General features: G+C 44.4%; 1 protein-coding gene across 1 annotated transcript in view; it reads right to left on the bottom strand.

The window, feature by feature from the left end:
• The window catches only part of LOC138511068 (uncharacterized), a 3,073,423-nt gene that overhangs the window by 1,361,328 nt on the left and 1,695,364 nt on the right, over window positions 1-16,731 (bottom strand). The window lies entirely within an intron of this gene.

The raw sequence follows: 16,731 nt of genomic DNA, 5'->3' as shown, positions 1-16,731 counted from the left end.
CAGTTCACTGTTCAAGAGCGACCCCTGACCTCTCCTCAGCTGGAGACCCCCTCCGATCTAACCAGCACTTCCTCGGTACTCCTTCAGGGGCATACCCCTCCAGGGGGCCCAGAAGAGATCAACAACTGTGGATCACTGCACCAATTTGGTGATCACACGCAGAGTCCTGCCTTGCAGCTAGGCTATTTCCCAATCAGCAATCAATCCCAACTTGGGTTTCGGGACCCCTTTCACTGGGCTTCTGCCCAATGCATAGGGCAGGGCTGTCAGGTTTCTCCTCCTTGGGCTCCCCCGCGGCTCACTGTCTCCTCACTTCCAGCACTCTCACACGATACACTGCCTCAGGGAGTCAGTTAACCCCAAACTTCCTGCAGATTGCCACTTGAGGCCTGTATGCACAAACTGCCAACGGCAGGTTCCAGCTGCCAAACCCTGAGCACGCACAAGCACCTGTCCCGTAAGGTGGGCACATGCCCCTGGCCACAGCCTGGGGGTTCACACCTGACCGCTCAGCCGCAGGGCCAGGGTTCACACCCTGTAACGATCCTGCAGGAGGAACCTGCTATTCATCAAGTCTACAATGGGACAACACCTTGTTCTTAGTAGCCCCACCATTCAGGGAGCCAATCCTCTCTGTGGTCCTTGAGGTTTCCTGGGGTAATCGGAACCCGTCACCTCATGTGACCCTTTGCGACCCTGACCCGTCCCGGTATCAGTCAAGCTGGGGCCTGCTGCCTCCCTGTGCCTCTCACCAAACTGGTAGGCTTACCATATCTCTGGTCCCCTCTCAGATGGAGGGGAGACCACACACTGGGTGCATTTCCTGCGCTCCTCCGTCCCGAGCCCACAGCACTGTTGATGCCGCAGCTTCTAATGGCCTGGGCTACGTATCACAGGCCCAGCGTCACTCCGTGGGCAGCGTTGTATGAAACTGAGATGGAGCACCATGTTCGGGAAAACACTTGTTTTCCTGCTGGAGTCTTCATACGCCATATCTCTGTCGCACACTCCCTGATTTTTTCCCCTAATTTCGGGATAATGCTCCCGGGTTGGTCACTCACAGTGGGGTACAGGCGGTGTCCCCCTGGGGGGGGGAGGGTCCCAAGTGGGGGCTCTTGTCACTTTTCGACCCGGTAACACAGGAATATCGCACGCAAGCTGCCAAAATGAATGGACCCCGTGGTGGCCTCCGTTATTGTTCATTTCTAAACAAGCATTGGTGTTAGGTCTGCTTTTTGCCTATACATAGAATAATGGGATAATATGTCCCCAGACATCTTAGCAATAAAGTTGTCTTGACTGGAGAGCACATAGGCAGGACTGTTTTGATAATAAATATTTACTGGAATGTGCAATTCACTAATGAGGAAAGTGTGTTATGATATTGAATGAACTACTGAGCAACTGGTATAATGATTTGAATGCTAGTGATGTAATTTTAATGGGGGACGTGAACTGTATGATCCCTGAGTGGGATAACCTGTTACTGTCATCTGATGGACCAACCTGAAATATAAAAGCCAGGGAGGGGGGTGCGTTATGGGATGATTTTATGCACTTTTGGGTCCTCAGTAAACTGAATGGAAATGTAGAAGCGGAGAAGCCAAGTAGGCCGACCTGGTTCCAGGGCTTATGTAAAACTACAATAGACTATGTCTACGCTTCAGACAGCCCATTTTTTCTCCCACTGACAGCTTAGTGGTGCAGGATTGCTCAAGCAGCGATCATGCCTACCTACTGGTGACTCTGAATTTACCTGTGGAATGCCAGGTTAGGCAAACAGGTCCTTGTGAGTTGGAAGGGAACTTACAGAAGAGCAGGGTCTCTTGGACCAGAAATACAATCAGCAGGTACAATAGTATGATGAATCAAGAATGCTGTGCTATCTGCCATGGGGAACGCGCTATATAAGAAAACAGGCAGGGCACATTCCTTTGATTTTATTATACTACAAGACTGAAAGAAACAGCTCAGAAGCAATATTAAAAACATTTGGAAAGATCCCTGTATTGAAGATTTTGAAAAGTTCAAGATGATCAAATCTCTAAAGCAAAAATAACGGGGTAAAGTTTTATTGTTACAATATTGATAATAAGGAAAGTCAAGAGATGATGATCATTGCAAATAAATGTAGTCAAATATTTGAAAATATAAATAATAGAGATAGCAGTATAAGATGTCAAAAAACGGTACCTGACAATGTTATCTCAGAGGCAGTCTGGAACCATTTTCTACATGCAAACTTTGGCATTAAAGAAACATCATTGCCGAGCTTTGATGCTGACAAATCAGGCTGCTGGGATGGACATTTTAACAGACTAGACATTTTAAGTATGATTAAAGAATCTGAGCAATCCAGGGCAGCAGGCCCATATGCCGAATTTAGTGCTAAAACATGATACAACTATTTGGTCACAGATACTCTATGGCTTGCTCCTCTCAATCCCTATCACAGGCACAATACCTGCCTCTTGGAGAGCGTGTTATGTTGTTCCAATATTTAAAAAGGGAGATACAAATGACCCAAGCAATTATCGAACAATCGCTATTCTTGATTCAACATATAACATTTCTTGAGCAATTTAGCCGAGTGGGCGTGTTCAATAAATAGACCCATGAAATATTAAACTGGCTTTCAGAAAAATCCCAGGGCCAAATTATATGACCTGATTATCCAGCTCTCAATAGGACAGGCTGGTAGTAAAAAACCTACACCTCTATATTTTGTCAGTATGGATCTGGCTAGTGCCTTCGACACAGTCGAAAGGAGCAAGTTATGGAATAAGCTGCATTCATGGGGAATTGAAGGGGGTTTATAAAAATTATTAGTGGAGCTACATTTCAGGATCTCGCTTCCGATTAGACTAGACAATAAAGGTAATCTGGGGGCTCCAGTCCCATCACGTATGGGACTTAGACAGGGATGTATCCTTGCACCATACCTATTTAGTCACTTCCTATCAGATCTACTTGAAAATGTAACACCTTGTCGTGCCTTTCCACCAAAGATAGGCCCAACTAGTATCCCCATACTACTATATGCAGATGACATATCTATCTGCACCAGAACAACATGTAAATAAAACAGCTATTATGGTGAGTTCTGCATGTAAAATCGATAATAGGCAAAGTTGGAACATTACAGGGCATAGGATTAGGATCACACAGTATTTATTATATTTAGGGGTTCCTTTACAAAACAAAGCTAGGAAACGAGTTACAATGAACAGAATAAAATCGAAAATGGCTCGACAATATGCACAAATGCAGAAGATTATTTTTAGATTCTGTAAATTCACATTAATGCCTGTAATAGGATTCTACGTGGCGAAAGTAGCACCAACAATTGTATATGGTCTAGAAATGTTGGGGCTGGATTGGAGTTCTTAAACAGAATTGAAGGCCAATTTCGGAAAAAACATGTAGGCCTACCAAAACCTGTCCCATATGCTGGTATTAAGCCCAAATTTGATTTAATTTCTTGGGAAGCATCAGTTAATCTCACAGCATTAGGACGTTATTCTTCGGCTGCGCATTAACCAATTACGTCTAATGACAATACAGGGTCCCCGTATGGGGATCCCTGTAGAACAAAGGTATTGTCATGTGTGTTGATTACAAAATAAGCAAGAGACTGCACGGCATATTTTTAGAGTGTACAAAATTGGGTCCCTTATACATATCCATATTGGGTCAATTTGTGAGTCGTTACGAGTTTATCAGGTAGGTGCACTTTTGGAAATACTGTTTGAACATGGAAACTGAATCTGTACACATTGCTTTGTTGAGACCGTGGAATCATATTAATTTGTATTTAAAGGAGTAGTGTGCTTGGGGATATGACAAAGTGTATGTATGAAAACATACAGGACTTTTAGGCAACAGTGTATTTTAGGATTATATTCAGGGGTATTTTAGGTATTTATCAAATGTAATTTGATTGTCACTGTTGGATTAAGTATTTGTAAATGGTGGAATTAAGTGTTCTTACTAATGTATGTTATGAAATGATTCATATTTGTTAAAGTTCCTAGTGAACTGTGACATTACACGGCCCACGGTAGTGGCTGTGTAGTTATGGTTAAGTTGCTAAACCCATAGGAAAGCACTTTTTAGGCGGCTTATAACTTCGCTCCCCTTGGACAAATCTTCACCAAAAAAAGTATAGGGCCCACTCCGAATTTTTTTGCAAAGTTTGGTGAGGTTTGGTCCAGGGGGGGCAAAGTTATAGGGGGGGTCCCAAAATGTCTTTTTTCCCGTAGACTGAATGGAGAAAACATGTCTGTCGCGCCTACAGCCCAAACCGCTGGATGGATTTTCACCAAATTTGCGGCAGGAGTGTCAGATTGGTACCAAAAGCCTGCTTTTGTAAATTTGGTGAAAATCCGCCCAGTAGTTTATTTTAAAACGACCAAAAAGTAGGTCTAAAAAAATTAGTGATATCTATGTCCGCTACGCGGACACACTTCCCTGTTCGCTCCGCGGACAGGACACCGATTGGATAACCGGCTTACATCATGTCCGCGGACACGGGACGTGTTCTCTGATTGGCTGGGTTGAGGGGTGAGGTGCGTGCATTGTTTTGATGCGCCCACCATATTGGATCCGCAGACAGCGCGGCGTAGAAGTGAGCATAAATCCAATTTTGGGGAGTGTGTTCGTGTGCATGAATGCTTGGAGAGGTTGGGGGTGTAAGAGATGGGTCAAATGCTGTATTTGTTTAGGTGGGAGAAGGTAGTGATGTGTTTGCGGTGTCCACGGACATAATAAACAAAGGGCGCACTACTGGCTACTTTAGTTTAGTATAATGTTGATTTTGGGTCATTAGAAGAGCATTGAGTGAAGAGTGTATGTATTGAAGAGTTTCTACTTTGGTTGTAATTATTTTTTGGAATGTTAATTGAAGTGGGTAGGTTTTGAGGTAAATGTATTATGTTTTTGGGTTGTGGTTATTTGGTAGGTGTTTGTTTCTATGGGTGTGTTTTGCTGCGGTGGTTGTGGCCAGGGCCTAGAGTCTTGGGTGCATGGCCGAACTGCCCTTCGGCCATGCACCCAAGACTCCAGGCCCTGGCCACAACCACCGCAGCATAACAGACATGTTACCAAAGATTTTGACTGTAGTATGTGGTTGCTTAGGGGATTTGTTTTAAAAAATGTGTGTACTGATTGCTAGCAGTGTAATAGTGTTTATAGGACAGTGACATGATGTGTCTTAGTTTGTTTGTTGGATTGTGTTCAGAATGATAGTACTGAAAACTAGGCATTTTGGGTTGTATTTATTGGTGAGGTGTTCGTTTGCATGGCTGTGTTATGTTGCGGTGGCAGTGAGTTTAATTATTATATACTTAGTGTTTCTTTTGGTGAGGCTGTATGAAGAGTTTTGGCCAGGCCATGCAGTCAAGATTGTAGTGTTTGGCAACAAGCGCTGCAGCATAAGATACCCATGGAAGCAAATATTTTGGATTGTGGTGTATAGTGAGGTGTTTGCTTGAATGGATGTGTTATGCTGTGGTGTTTGTGAGTCCAATCATTATATACTTACTGTTTGACTTTTTGGGTTGTATGCATGTTTTCCATGCAAATTACCAAGAGGGGTACTGGGAGTACCTCTGCTATACATTAGTCCTGGTTACGAGAGACTTACAGAGAGTCTTCATCTCACTATCTTCCACAGAGAAGAAATATCCCAAACATATCAGTCTTTGTCCTGCCCTGGGGCAGTCCAGCACCGAAATGCTAGGCAATTCTCCTCTGAAGAAGAGTACCAATAGCAATCACAGGACTCCCCCTGTTTTTTGCATATTTAAGTAACTTTGGGTCTCACCCTAAGTTACTAGGGTAATCCAGACGTGGACCCCTTGGTCACTGTTTTTAGAGAAGCACAGCTCCACCCTACTGATGCGGTCCAACCAGACCGAAACACGTGTCTGGAGTTGCTGTTGGTACTCTTGTTCAGAGTAAAATTGCCTAGCTTTTCTGTGCTGGACTGCCCCTGGGCAGGATAAAGACTGATATGATTGTGATATTTCTCCTCTGTGAAAGATAGTGAGCTAAAGAATCTGGGTAAGGCTCTCGTACCCAGGACTAATGTCTGGCAGAGAGACTCCCAGGAACCCCTTATTTTTTCCATTTTTTAGATGTCATGGGTAGTTGGAGCAGACATTTCTTTTCAATCACTGTGATAAAAGAAAAAAAAACATGTCAGTTTAGGTAGTTTATAATGAGTATTGCATTGCATAGTAGATATTTCTGTATTTTGTAGACCCTCATAGTTAGCACTTTAGAAGTACTATAGTTCAAACCAGTGTATTGTGCAATTAGCTCAGTTACTTTGTTTGTTGATTAAATCATTGGGTGTGTGGGAAAAAAATCCATGCTGGATTAAAAAAAAACTTTCTGCGTTGTGGTACAATACATTTCTTTCATTGCATTCAGTAGGAGGAATTGAATATGTGTATGGTTTTTGATTTGGAAGTGGTGGTTGTATTGTTGCAATTAGATAGCAGTTGGTGTATTTTATTTGTTTATTTCTTTTCCCATTTTAGTGGTACTCATCTGTTGGTTTGTTGCAGATTTGTGGGGCAGTTAGATACCTGTTGGCGTATTGTAACTGTTTTTTTATTGTTTCTTTTAAATGGTATTCATTTATTTGTTTGCATGTGGCAGAATCTTGGGGCAGTTAAGTACCTGTTGGCGTTTTCTAACTGGTCATAGTTTTGAAGGTCAAGTTCTGTTTAAGTTCATACACAGATTAGTTAGTAAATTTTGGTTTTAAGAATATTAGGTAAGCGTTTACAAGATTTGCTGGTAATCTCTGTTTTACAGTAATGTTAGTATCATTACATTTGACCCATCCACAATTGTTTTTTATATATGCAGTGTAGTGACCTGCATTGGCTGTGGCTCCTGCATGGTAGATTATACCTATTGTTGTGAAGGTTTCCTTACCAAGTGTTACTTTACTATGTGCGAATCCACTTAGCTTGCAGTTATTTTTGGTACCATCTGCATTATAACGTAAACGCATTACTATTACGCATTTAGTATGTGTCTGTATTTGTAAGGTGCAAGACCCCCACACTGTTCACCTCGCTAGTGACCCGAAGTGGGATAGTACAAAGACACGTGTGCAAATTATAGGCCTCTAACATATAACTGCGGTCATGGGGTCAGGGGACCGCGGCCTGGACGGAGGGGGTTGCAGCAGGGCTTGGTCGGACATTCTCGTACAAGCACATTTTGTCACGGCTCGAGATTTGCTCCTTGCGAAAAATGTTTGTGATTTGCCGTGTGAAGAGGAGATGGGCTGAGCTGACAAGTGGTGTGGCCCGGCTGTGGGAGTCGCTGGGAGAGTTCGAAGTTCTCCAGAGGAACAAAGTAAATCCGTAGAAATGTTGCCCGCATTGGTGAATGGTAGCAAACAATTCATATCTGTTCAAAAATATTTCTAATGTCACTATGGTCTGAAGGCTATTGGCTCCCATTCTGAGTAAAGGTCAGCGCTGTTGAAATTTTGCTTCCGAGCTCAGTAAACCCACGCATTGTACACAGTGTAAGGTTCAATTGTTTTTTGACCTTGAAACAAAGGGAGGATTCGAAAAGGAATGCTTGAAGGGAGGGATGTAACACTGTCAAGTATGATAAGGTTCACCATTCCAAAACTGGACAAAGGAACATGTAATTTCATTTTATGAAAATTCGTTGACCTGAACGGAGTGTCTGCGTTACGCCGAGAGAATGGAAATGCCAAATATTATGTATGTTTTACTTTCGATGATTTTATAGACCAACGAGTCAACTTATCATTCGCCGACCGTTATTGCTGGCTTACATTGTAGTCGGTTGTTGTTTGTGTCATATTGCAACGACACGCAAATACAACCTGTGTGTGTACTTGCCTTTGTCCCAGGCTCATGGCCAGGACAAACGCGTAATTCAACACTGACATTTCATTAAAATTCAGTGTATGTGTTCTTCTTGCCCTTACCTTGCTCCCTGATTGTAGCGTCAGCATCCCATTTCGAGCCGAACATACTGCATAGCGGTAACCTTTGAAGTAAATTGAAGTCTACTTTCCACGTTGTTTTCACTGTGCTCCCATTGTTTCACGTCCGTGTTCATCATTAGTTTTAACACGGGCCGAATTAATGGGTAAAATGATAAACTGTACTAAAGATCGGCTACTGAGACACATTTCTGTTATCGTTTTTAAACAGCTATATCCTGCATTTCTGTGATTGTCATCGATTCCAGATACCAACTGATGGGTTTTTCAACCGGCAGCTACAGATACACGTGAATGGCTCGATAACAATTGGCCTCATTACGAGTTCGGCGGTAACCGCAGCGGTAAAACCGCCTGGTTACCGCCAGACTCGTATTACCATTCCGCCTCCGTGACTCCCGGAATTACCAGGGCATTACAGCCCTGGTGTCCCGGGAATTCCGGAGGCGGAATTCGGTAAATACCCATTCCCACTGAGTCCCATTGGACTCAATGGGAATGGGGAAGTGGAAACACCGGCACCATCTCGTGATGGTGCTGGTGTTTCCACGTCCGCCTGCAGGCGGGAGGTGTTCAACCTGCTAGGTCAGACCTGGCGGGAAGATCACCTCCCGCCTGCAGGACTCGGGATCGGGCGGTCCGGAATTAACAGTGGCGGCGGGTTTACCACCACTGTTAATTCCGGACCGCGCGACCTGTAATGAGGCCCAATGATTCTTTTTTGGGACAATCGCCACGTGCCAATATGCCCTTACACGGTACCAGTGTTAAGGAGTAACCTGACATTGTTTACGGTGGCCTGGCGCCAAGCTGATCCCACAGCCTTGCGATTCACAGTGCGTCCACTGAGCTTTTCATACCCAAAAGGAACACTGCGTGACTCACGATAATCATTTGTGGATCGAGAATGAAGAAAAAAATTACCCATTTGCTTGATTATGGCAATCGCCGGAGCATTTATTGTGAAATAAAAGTACTTTAAAAAATGTACAGTTTTGCTATTTCCTTTAAAAGTATGGTTTTAAATTCAAAATTGGGACGCGCTGTGTTGTGAGATGATGTGTGTTGATATTCCGGGTTCTGTGTCAACTAACGTTATCACGCAGGTGATGACTGGGTGCGTTTGGCTACGCTGCCCAGTAACGTCCAGGAGATAGGCGGAGAATATCACTCGTTTTGGTGATGTCAGCCTCAGGGGTGGGGCATAGGAATTAGTGCCGCCAGGGCAGTCCACTTTGGGCGATGCGGCAACGGATAAGATTATCACAAGATGGCCGCGGCCTGCTGCCTGATTTCGCATGTGTAAAAAAGAGGAAAACTACAGTAAGGTGCATAGGAAATGTTTGTACGATCGATCAACGTATGCTTAGAAACACATGCCTGAACCCTCAGGACAATAATATTTCTGAGCGCACTATTCCTTCAATAGATCAATTTTTGTTCCATTCGCTGCAGATGATTTTCTAAGGTCTCTGTTTTAGTATTATTTTTGATGTCTGTATGGTGTGTTTAAAAAAATAATTTGGTAAGTACACATAAAGTAATGGGTAATAATTGGTTTATATAGAGAAGTGTAGTGTCTACCATTAGTATTACTGTTTTCACTCATTTCATCACAAGGAACATTTTCTTACAGGCATTCCAAAGTACTAGACATTTCTGTGTAATAAAAAAGATATATATTATTTATACTGTACATAATACAGAAAGTTTATAAATATATAAAATAAATGTAGTGTATTCACTAGTTTCCAGCTAAATTTTTGTTTTGGTATATTGCATTATGTTGCATATGTTACATAATTGGACAGTTGGTGTCTTACATATACAGTTTCCACTTCTTATTTAATATTGAATGTAATGTTTTTATGTGCTGTGTTTTTGAACATGTTCAGTGTTTCTATTGCATGATACAACAATGTAAGATACCCCCTGAGATTTTGGATAGTGCTGATGTTGACCAAGTCTGTCCGCGAACATACACATGGTACACAAACATCAGACCCACTAGCGCAGGTAGGGGGTTCAGTATGTTCTATGTTATATGTATATAACGTAAGGGAATCCTAGGAAACATTTATCCAATTTATATTGTCTGTATCTATATTCAGTAAAAAAACTTTGTTAAAGGGACGTTATTGTTAAATTGCACTACTAAAAAGCTATGAAATTTAGTGAAAAAAACTTTGTTAAAGGGACGTTATAGTTCCAAGTAAAACCGAAAAACCCCTGAAATTCGCAAGTTATGGTAAGCTAAGCAACCATAACTTGCACCACCACCGTGCACTGCTAAGACACCCAGGACATCAAAGATGACATCACAAATGTCATTGATGACATCACTGATGACATCACATGTGCATTTACTTTTCATGAAAAGTTTGTACAAGGGATTCTTATTGTAACATTGAGGTACATAGTGCATTAAGCAAAGCATTGATACAAATAGCATTCTATTATGAAGTTCTTTCCAGTATACTAAGCTACTCATGCAGAAACATAGGCATTGTGTGCAGCATGCATGCAGGATGGAGGTGCAATATTAATAATCTTGCCATGTTGAATAGTAAAGTGATAAATGCTTTCTTATTACAGTTTTGCGTACTGTGAAACATTTAATAAGTAGCTAATAAAACTCACTTACAACATAATTGCATTATTGCAAACAAAACACAAACAGACAACAACACATACAAAATATAAGCATGTAAAGGGAAAATGAAATAAACAAGAAAACAGCAGTATTACCAGACAATCTTCATAATCTAACTGATTATCTTCATGCACAGAAATGATTGCTCTGCTTCAAAGCTACTACTTCCCTATGTAAAACTATCACATAATGTGACTGTACCCTAAGGAAGGTAGTGTGAGTACAATGTATACAAATATGAGCATATCCAGGAAATGTACAGTCATAAAAAAAACAACAGAACTATAAGAAAGTGTTGATATCCTTACTGATCATCTTCATACATAGAAAGCATTGTTGTCTTCCAAGTCTGTGTTTTCCCCTCTGTATATGTTTCCTATGCTGTGAGCGAACCCGAAGTGAATTACATATTTGAAGTATAAGTCTACAAATATACTACTTTTTGAATTTTTTGTTCCTGACTGTTACTGGCCTAGATATGTCAGTAAAGGAGAAAAGAGGGAGCCAGACATGTGATGTCATCAGTGATATCATCAATGACATTTGTGATGTCATCTTTGATGTCCTGGGTGTCAGTCCTAGCAGTGCACGGTGGTGGCGCGAGTTATGGTTGCTTAGCTTACCATAACTGGCGAATTTCAGGGGGTTTCCGGTTTTACTTGGAACCATAACGTCCCTTTAACAAAGTTTGTTTCACTGAATTTCATAGGTTTTTAGTAGTGCAACTTAACCATAACGTCCCTTTAACAAAGCTTTTTTACTGAATATAAATAAACAATAAAAAAGAAATGGCAGGAGGATGTGGTAACGAGATAGAGGAGGCAGTTATAGCAGGAGGCGCCAGAGAGTGATTGGAGGACAGTGTCATATCAGGAGGAGCTGTTTAGCACTTGGGGCTGGCAGGACTATCAGGAGAAGGTGGAGAGAGTCTGCAGGAGTTAGCTACATCTGCAGGAGGCAGTACAGTTGTAGAGCTGGTGGATGTATCAGGACTAGGCAGCAAGGGTCAAAAGAAGACACTGGTGAAAACAGCAATAGTAAGAAGGAAGAAGGAAGCTGAGTTGGCCCAATGCAGGTAGCAGAGGTAGGAGGAGGTACGAGATGCAGGCAGTGAGTTCAGAGTAGTAAAGAATTTGGAGCGACGAGAGACAACTGGGGGTGGCTGCTTGAAGGTTAAAATGGGACCAGGGGAGCAAGGAGTGCTAGAGGAGACTCCTTGCTTCAACCCAAAACCCTTTAGAGGCTTGATTTGCAACTACACCTGGAAGAGACAGAGATGTATCCTAATTTCACGGTGCAACCATAACTTTAAAGTAATGAACACGCACTTGCTAGAAGGAGAAACTACTTAACAGTAATGCTCTTTCTATGGATGTTTTACCCACAGATTCCTCATCATGATAGATGTGCATCCAGCGTCAGCTGCTTTAGAAGGTTTTTTGACAGGGGGCTTAGTGTGGGCTGACACTGTCTCTTGACTCCCTTGTGTTCATTCACGCAACTCCTAGACTCCGGGTTTGATGCTGTTCACCATACTAAAGAGATGCACTAGGCTGCCCTACCTCAGTTCCCCATCTTTCTTCCCCCTGAGTGCAGCCTCCGAGAGGAACTGTGCACTAAACATAGAAGGCAAATTTAACAAACCAGTAAAAACTGCAATACCAAAACAACTTGTTATTTGTTTTCCTTTTTTTGTGAGAATAAGTTTGATAACCAATTTAATTTTTTTATTTTTTATTTGTTCCCCCTTGTCACCTAAATGTAGAAGAGTGAGAATAGACTGCAGGTAAGACTCATGAACTTCCAAGTGGGGTAGGCTGGGAGGGTGATGAGGAATCTGGGAGAAGAATCCATAGAAAGAACATTACTGGTAACTACATTACTCTTCAATGTATTGCATTCTCCCACAGATTCTGCATCTTGATAGACTCCCAAAGCAGTGCCCATGCCGGTGGAGGGATGGAAGTTACACACAGAAACTTAATTGCAAACAGGTCCACTGTCGGGTTGCCGCACAAGGTGATGATCTCTGCGATGACCTTTGGTCATACCTCCCACTAGGGGGAGACCAAGATCTGCCTACTCAGAGCATCTGCCAGCCCATTCTTCAGAGGCCGAGATGTTGTTCTACAGTATCCAAAATCATAGTATGAATGGCCTCCCTACACAGGGGCAGTGATCTCACACCTCCCTGCTTGTTGAAGTGGTGCATGGTCACTGTGTTGAATGTCAGCACTAGGGTATGCTTCCCCTGAAAGGAAAGCACAAACGTCATTGCTAGTCTGACTGCCCGCAACTCTTAATGTGACAGGCTGTCTCCTTCTAGAATCAGTGGCTGCTGACTTGGAGGGGGCTGCAATGTCCCCCCAGCCTTTCACTGAGACGTTGGTGACTACCTGCACCTCGGCCACAGTACCCAGAATGGGTCTCCCACCAACTTGTTCATCCAGTCGCTCCACCAAGCCAGGTCGTTGACAATAGGCTTTGACACATGGAGCATGTCTGACATCTAGCCCGAGTACAGTGAGCATTGGCTCCTGAGAAGTCACTGCAGGGATCTCATCTGGAACCTCACCTGAGGCACTAGGAAGATACAGCCATGACCCCCAACAGACGCAGGAAAGCAGATGCCAATAAACTGCTGGAAAACTGGAAAAGACCAACCATCTTCGCAATGTTGGTGACTCTCTTCTCTGGAGGAAAAGCCGTCCCTTCCTGGGTGTCAAAGTCCGGGAGGTGAAGCTAAAAGGGAGCACCTTGAACTGGTATTGGGCATCCCCAATGATGAACCTCAGGGATTGCGCGTGTTTCCTGTGAATAGGCACGTGGAAATAGGTGTCCTGAAGTTCCAGTGACACCAGCCAGTCTTGGAGCTGTAGAGCCTGGACAATCTCCCTCAACGTCACCAACCTAAACTTGTCCTCAGGATCTTGATCAAGGCTGAGGTCCAAGATGGGACGTAGTCCTCCCCCTTTCTCGGAAACCAGAAGTATTGAGAATACCAGCTTGAGCCCTTCTTCGCGTGTGGCACCTCCACCACTGCTCCCTTCATTAGAAGGGCTTGCAGTTCCTCCTGAAGTTCCCATTCCAGCTGTCGGGACGGCAGTGGGGTCTGTCAGGGGTTAACTTTATGAATGCAGTAGCCTAACTCAACCAATTGTAGGACCCACCAGGTATCGGAAGAGACTCTCCTTCCATCCAGAGACACACAGGGGGAGACATCAAAGTGGTTTTTGAGACACAGTTGCCATTGAAGCAAACACAGCAGTAAACTGTTTTGAAGCTCCTCTGCCTCTCCCCAGCCATGGCACCCTACACTGTCTGTAACTAGCCTGGGTAACTTGTGCCCTTCTAGGGAAGGAGGAGTAGCCTGGTCGCCTTGATCTGAAAGCAAAATTCTGCTTCTTGGGCTAGTACAGCCCCAGTGACTTTGCCGTCAACTTCAAATCCTTCAACTTTTTTAGTGACTCATTGGTCCTCATTACACGTTGTGCGTTAAGGGATTAACGTTACCGGTAATGGAATACCGGCATCGTTAAATCCCAACCCCAATTACGACCCGGGTTACCGCTATTAGCGGCACCACTAAGTACCGTGCCACTAATAGCGGCTAGTTCGTGGGCGCGCGACCCTTCATCCCGTAAATAGCGGCATGTTGCTAATAGCACACCATCACAAGCCATGCGGGCATGCAAATAGCGGCATGGTAAAGCCCCAAAAACCCCTTACCTGCATGGCGCTAATACCGGCATCGCGAACCACCCGTTACGAGAACTGAGCAGTGTTCCCACCTGCCACAGGTGGACACAATCAGCACAGGTGGAGGCAATGGAGACTGTGCCAGCACAAAAGGAGCACACCACACCCCTTCACACACCCCTTCCCACACCACGATGGTTCCAATACTAGCAGCATTACATGGGCTGGAGGACATGATTGCAGTGCAGCAGCAACAACAACAGGCAGCACAGAGGAGACGCAGGAGGAGGAGGAGGAGGGCAAGACAGGTGCAGCAAGCACCACCAGGGTACCTAGTAATACCACAGAGGCAGCCACCAATCCCCAGGATCCGAGCCAGTCCATTTAACCTAACCCCTGAGCAGATACACACCCTGTACCGTCTGGACCGGGATACCATCACCAGCATCGTGCACATGATACATGATGACATTGTGAGCTTCATAGACATCAGAACTGCCATCCCCCCTCTACTGAAGGTGGTGACCGTGCTCCACTTCCTGGCCACAGGCACCTACCAGCATACAGTGAGGCAGATGCATGGCATCTCACAACCAGTATTCTCACGCACGCTGAACCAGGTACTCGATTCCCTCCTGAAGCATGCACGTGAACACATATTCCTGCCACGGACTGCCCAAGAGATTGCAAACACCAAAGTGGGCTTCTATTCACTGGCAGGCATCCCAAGTTGCAACTGGGCCATCGACTGTACACATGTGGAATTGGTGGTCCCACATCACAATGAAGTAGTCTACCGAAACAGAAAGCAATTCCACTCTATCAATGTCCAAATGGTATGCAACGCCAACAAGATAATCACACATTGTTGTGCCCGATTTCCCGGATCAACCCATGATTCAATGGTCCTGCGGAACTCAACCATACCACGCTACATGGAGCGACAAGCCGGACAACGTTCGTGGCTACTTGGTGAGTAGCAGGGCAAGCACATGGCCCTGTGATTTGGGGGGGGAGAGATACATACTCCAACTGTGTGTGATTGGAGGGGGAGAAATTCATACTCCAACTGGGTGTGATTGCGGCGGAGATACATACTCCAACTGGGTGTGATTGGGGGGGGAGATACATACTCCAACTGGGTGTAGACAGCCGTCCGTAGGACAAATGCACGTACAGATGTACGCCAATGTCCATCAGGGAAGGCCACAATGTACTTGAGAAAGACCCACATGCAATTTGAAGCTGCACAACATTGAGAACAATCCAGGTTTCCAAATATCACACATCCACCCACATCCACACATTGCACATCATGCCACACCACATAATACACAAATCTGCAACATGGCGTCAGGATAGTTATACAGAATGAGCGCAGCACAACATCAATAAAGCAATGTGCCCTTGAATGCATGCAAAGGGATCACCCCTAGCCATAGCATTGAACCACGCACCTAAAGCACCACTGAAGTGATGCTTCACAGCATGGCAACATCGATGTCGGAATGGCAGTACACTAGCAGTGTGGTACCAATTTTGCCTGGGCCCAGGGACACCTAAGACCTGACCTCACCCAGGACATGTCAATTACTGTCGGAGGCATGAATCGGGCATGTCCACTTGCAGGGTCGAGCTCACCTTTGCACATTGCAGACACACAGATCGTCTGCATGCATGCTGGTAATCAATCACAATGCAAAGTCGATTTGTGTGATATGTACAGGCCGCTCTTGAGGTGAACAGTAACAGGTCCCCATTCTTCCCCCCGTACAGGTGATGCCGGCTATCCCCTGAAGAGGTGGCTCCTTACCCCTGTACGGAACCCACAGAACAGGCAGGAAGAGGACTACAATCGTGCACATACCCCTACCCGCGTCGTGATTGAGCAGACTTTTGGTTTTTTGAAGACACGGTTTAGGTGCATTAGCAGGTCTGGTGGCGCTCTCCTGTACGGCCATGAGAAGGTGGACAAGATCACCATGGCATGTGTCAAGCTGCACAATATGTGTATCAGACGGAATGTGCCACTGCCCCGACGTTGAAATACAAGCACCTGATGAGGATGATGATGGTGATGAGGACGGAGGTGACGGGGATGCAGGTCATGCAAGAGGCGATGGCCAGGAGGGACGTGATGTGAGACAGCATCTGATCAACCAAATATTCTGAGTAACATGGTTTCACTCTATAGGATGGATATGGGTAGTAATGCACTGGTGTCTGTGTTGAAGCGCACAATGGACCCTGTCACCAATAAAGTACACATACACAATGAAGAAGTCCAAGCCTGTGTTTTGAGTAATCCCCAGTGTATTAAGGAATATTAAGATGTAAAAGTGCATGTCCCCAACTATCCCACCACCCTTTGTCA

The sequence above is a fragment of the Ambystoma mexicanum genome, chromosome 6p (genome assembly GCF_040938575.1).
Source record: "Ambystoma mexicanum isolate Mex_15411 chromosome 6p, UKY_AmexF1_1, whole genome shotgun sequence".
Classification (NCBI taxonomy): domain Eukaryota; kingdom Metazoa; phylum Chordata; class Amphibia; order Caudata; family Ambystomatidae; genus Ambystoma; species Ambystoma mexicanum.
This window is presented reverse-complemented; position numbering and strand designations above follow the sequence as displayed.